The following is a 5396-nucleotide window of genomic DNA, read 5'->3' on the forward strand; positions in this document are numbered from 1 at the left end:
AAATGATCTATATATATATAGATATATATAGATATATATACACACTTATGCTCTGTGTGGCCTCTCTTTGATTCTGCCTTAATTTTCCTTTTATTTCCTGTGTATTTATCTTGCAGGTGATTTGGCTGTGGTTCATATTGCCTTTTTAAAATTTGATTCACTGTGGCACAGCTGGATATTGGTGTTTGCCAATTCCTTCCTTTTTTCTCATTCCTCCTCCTTGGTTTTGATCTTTCATGTCTTCATCTTTCCTCTAATTTGGATCCCAACCCGAGTTCCCTTTGTTGTGCTCTCAACTAGGATGCAAATCCTTGTCTTTTATCTACATTTGAATAGATTGTTTTTGAAATACTTTACTATAGCTATGAATTCTTTTTGTGAAATGTTTATAAGGATGTTAGATCGCTCAAAAGAAGCCAGTTGTGGAGAAGGGCTGTACTTGTTTAAATACATGACACAGAATTCTCAAATAGTCATTACCACTTGGAATTTTTTTATTTTTATCACAACTCTCCTCCTCATTGTATTTTATGTGTGTGCATTATATTTTTAGCGTGTGTGTGTGTGGAGTGTGGTTTTTGCTAATTCAATAGCTCTTCTGAGTCTCTGTCTGTCTTGAGCCTGCTCATGCTTGTAGCATAAAAGCCTGTGGTGGAACAAAGTAGTGCTCGAGCCATAACCAAAATTAGAAGCTACATGACTGACACTCTTTGCCACTCTTCCTCTTTCTCACTCTCTCCTCTTTCTTTCTTCATGGTCATTTTTCCACCACCTCTTCCCTTCTCCTCTGTAATTGTGCTTCTCTTTGACACACCCTGGTTTGTGTGGAGAGCTGATGTCACACTCATTGTGGTGAAGTGCTGTTTAGCCCTCTGTGCTGTAGCTACACTTAGTCCCAACTGATGAATGGCTCCAGGGTTGGCTGACTATAAGAAAACACCGCAGAAAATGAATGGGGCACCAGGCGCTCAACTGCCGCCCTCTAAGTTTAAATAAACATGAGGCCATTTCAGTGTGCAGCCACCAGGGATTTTATACAGCGGACATGGAGAGGAAGAAGGTGGTCGTGTCGGAAGGGGAAAATTAAACAATACGGTTTTGCAAGAGGAGCATCTGGAAACTTTTTCCAGCTACAGCAAACAAATAAAACCCTCGCTGCATTATCCAATTTGCTGTGAGTAAGTTTGCTTCCATAAACTGCAGCCCAAGTTGTCAAAAGTGAAAGCAGAAGCGAGAGCAGCTTACTTTTTTCCTTTTTTGGTTTGTTTTGAAGCTTTGCAACCACTATCCAAAAAGGAAGAGTAGATATTGTTGTAATTCACCTGTCAGTCATTCAGGGGGACAGGTAGCATCACAAATGGGTAGGAAATAAATGTGCTGTCATGTGACTACCTTTGCAATATCAGCAGGCTCTTTGCAAATCCAAAGCAGTTTGAAATCCACCCCCGAATTCCTGCTTATCAGCACGGGAGAAGTCTGAAAGGCAGAGGTGGAAAGTATTGTAAAGTGTTCAGCAGTCATATTATCTAAATCTCTACATGACTTTAGCCTCGCCTGTCATATTCCAAACCTGGTAAACTGCTGATATCTTATTCAGGTCATAAACTGAAGGGGGGAGGAGGGGTAAGAGAACTACCATATGTTTGATTACAGCCACAAAAAGGGGATGAAAAATGAGCAATGACCAAAAAAAAAAAAAAAAAAAGTTTCTTCGTTGCGTTACTCAGGCTAACGTGATGTAAAGTCTATTTCATGCTCTGGCAAGCCTCAGGGAGAGGCAGACATTTTTAGAACCAGAATGACCCATATTTTTTTTTCTTATAGTGGTTAGGGGTTAGACGCGTCAAGGGTGGGTTATCAATAACAACCTGTGAAGCTGTGTCACTCACCCCTTGTGCACGTGGCCTGTTGTTTGGGGGCTTTTCCGGGGTTTGGATGGGACTCAGGAGAGTGTTCTGAAGACTCTTTGTGAGCGCCTCCTGGAAAATCATCACTAATGCAACACAGGAGTTGCTAGAAGCAATGTTCCTGTCGGGCTGCTTACATCCCTTCAACATGGTTGTGTCACTCTCACATCTATTATGCCTCATTTAGATAGCGCTCTGGTTCCAGGGGTTTTTTTTTTTTTTTTTTTTTAAAGCTGTCGCACACTTCAGCCCAGCATAAAAATCCACAGTGGAAAGCTATTCGTTGTTTGAAAATGCAGCTCAAGCAAGCTTTGACAAGGACCACAAGGAAGCATCGCGGGAATCTAGATGCTCTAATGTTTTCTAAGTCAAACTGTTTTTTAAGTTTGATCTGCTATTTATCTGCATATGACATCGGAAGCGCTTCAAGACAGAATTTGTGTAGAAAGAGTGAGAAAGAAAGTGAATCCCAAACTTTTCCTTGGATGCGCCAATTTACAAAGTTAATGCCCAGCATCCCACAGTTTTTATTGATAAAGGTCAGCACCGTAGAATTGACAAACTGTCTAAACTAAAATATCATGTTCTTTCAGCTCAGTTTTGCTTTATATATTTTCCCTTGGTCTTGTGGTCTGCTCCACAGACTGAGAACCACGGCTACAGCCCAGGCTAATCAGATTGGGATACACCCTCAGTTATTTCTGACCTTTCATCTTTCATCCTGGATCAAACATCCCGTTTACCAGAACAAGTTCATGTGTGCGTTTCAGGACTATTTTCAGCTTAAACTTACTGAAAGCAGTTTCAAATCTTACATTAACAGTAAACGATAAGTTATTAGTGAGCTTTCTTGACTGTTTATCCATAAATAACACTTTGAAACCAATTTTATTAGCAAACAATTTATGCTTTTAGCAGTAATTTACCTAACTGTCGCTCCTGTCTTTTTACTTTTTGACCAGAACTTACATATTTTAATCATTTAGTGTTACTTTTCTGCTCAGACGCATACAGGTCCACTCACTTATTTAAATAATTGTAATTTCAGATTATTCTGAGCAGTTGAGCTAATCTTTTCAGATACACTTTGGGGTCATTTTACCCCTGGGTGGAAATCTACGGTGGCCCTGAGAGGTCAAACATGCTGCAATGTAACCAAACACAAGCAAAAAGAAAAACGCTGCAAAAGCACCAAAAAAAAAAAAAAAAGTAAACAGTGTTATGTAAATATCACAAACACAACGGAAATGTTTTGGGGAGACGATAACGTGGTGGAACAACTGTGAAAGTCAAAACATGCAAGGATTGCAGTGAGACACACTTAAAAGAAGCGCAGGATTCATCAGTGTTGTGAGGAAGAAAAAGATGTAAGTAATGTGTGTGTCATCACATGATTCATTAGTACCGTATACAACTGTGGCACTATTTTGTGCGTTTTTTGCAGCGTTTGCCAGCGCTTTCATGAGTTGCAGTGATTTGACCTCTCGGGGCCACCGTAGGATCACATCCGAAACTAAAATGGAGAATTTGATGATACTGTCATGTATTAAATGCTATATATTTAACATCATTTGCTGCTTCTACGCTGCTTCACTTTTTTTTTGACGTTGAAGTTAAAGAGAAATGGCTTAAACTTATTAGTCACATTTGCCCCGTGCATTATATTCAGCTGAATGTGAATTAACAGTATGTCAGCTGTTGAATAGGTACTTGCAATAAGCAGTTTGATATGCAAGTTCTCAATAGAACACGAGACAACCAACTGAGCGCCAAAGAAGACAAATCATGTGTCGACATCATGAAAAAGAGGAAACAAAAAAAAGTTAGAATTGCTCAATTTGCCAAAAAGAACTGTCTGGAAAGTCATTACGACACAGGCCGACTGAGACAAGCTGCATTCACAGAGGAACAGCAGCCCCTAGTTGAAACTAACCAACAGAGAGAATATTAAAACTGCTAATTTGCATGCAATTTAATATTGCTCAGTGTCGTAACGGTGTTTAAAATGTGATCGCATAGCTTCGGTTTTCATTATTTTTGCGTGCTTCTTTTATGTACCAGGCAAAACGCTCTATGCACTTTGACTGCTGGACTGAAATCTGGCAAAAAAACTGGATTCCCAGCTGATATGACCCTGCTGATGCTTTAATTCCTGAATTATCCTCCCCTGTATTTATTTTATGCCTTTGGAAAGGTTCACCTCCCACCTGCACACCCACTGTTGCCCATTTGTCTCATACATGACGCCTTCAACCTAAACGCACAAACAAAATGAGCCATTGCTACGATTCCCAGCTACTGGGAAGGAGGTCAGTGGCACTATCAGAGCCGCTTATCCAGCAAGAGACCAGCGTGTTCACAATCCCATTACCCACCCATGCAGCAGTTTAAATGCACATTATCCTCTGCCTTGGAGGGGCTTGCTCGGACAAATGAGAAACTCAACACTCCCCCAGCCCCCCACCCCAATCTCCCCAGGCACATTAGTTGACACCCTGGGCTGTGATTATAAACATCATTTATTCAGCAGACTCACTTATCCAGCCTTGCATTCATCCCGTCTAAAGACAAATATTATCCACTGTGCACAAAGATCAGTACGAGCACCAGCAGTCTAGATAGTGGAGGATGCCAATCGCGTTTCCAAGCCCAATAAATCAAATTTTGATGTGCACATCTGTTCAAAATCATCGCTTTATTCCATGTATTTTTTTTTTCAGTCAGTCTGCAGTGAAGCTTGGATAAGACTTTAAAAAAAAAATCTTATCACTTGCCATATGGTATACTGTGACTCAGACAAGATGTAATAAGCATTTAACAAGTTGGAGATGATGCTAGGTGACATTTGCACTGATTGTGATAACTGTTCACGCTTCCACTTCAGAGGCAGGGCACAGAATTTTGGCAGGGAGGGAAGTCAACATGGGCACAAAACAGCAACCCTAGATAAGACAAATCTCCACATTGCACGGATGGAAAATACTACAATCCGCTATAGCAGTAGGTCCACTGCTTGCCCTTCTCCAGTCCTCACTTATTCGACGTGCCTTTGTTCCCCTTCACTCCAGAGCTGGGGGAAGGACAGCATATCTGATGTGAGCCCAGACCGAGGTCCTTAACACTCTCTCTGGGATATATTTACAACTTTGTGACCTCACATGGCATCTCCACTATGCCTGTGAAAAGCAGTGCTAAAATACTTGGTGCTATTCACATTTGCCCTGCAGGCAGCTCCACAACTGTAGCCAGACTTACTCTGGAGGCTTCCATCACTTAGTGACACTCCAGTGGACAAATTTTCCCTGATGATTGCTCCCTTGTTGAGTGACATTTGACTAAAGCGGAATACATGAGGGAAAGTTTCACCCCAGGTTCATGTCCCACTTGCTGAACTTTCCGGTTGAGCTCGGAAAAGCAATTAAAATTGTGCAGGTAGTACAAAGCAGATAAACCGAGATTCAAAACCATCACACCATCTTTCGCCATGCT

This window comes from Archocentrus centrarchus, chromosome 20 (assembly GCF_007364275.1).
Source record: "Archocentrus centrarchus isolate MPI-CPG fArcCen1 chromosome 20, fArcCen1, whole genome shotgun sequence".
NCBI classification, from domain to species: domain Eukaryota; kingdom Metazoa; phylum Chordata; class Actinopteri; order Cichliformes; family Cichlidae; genus Archocentrus; species Archocentrus centrarchus.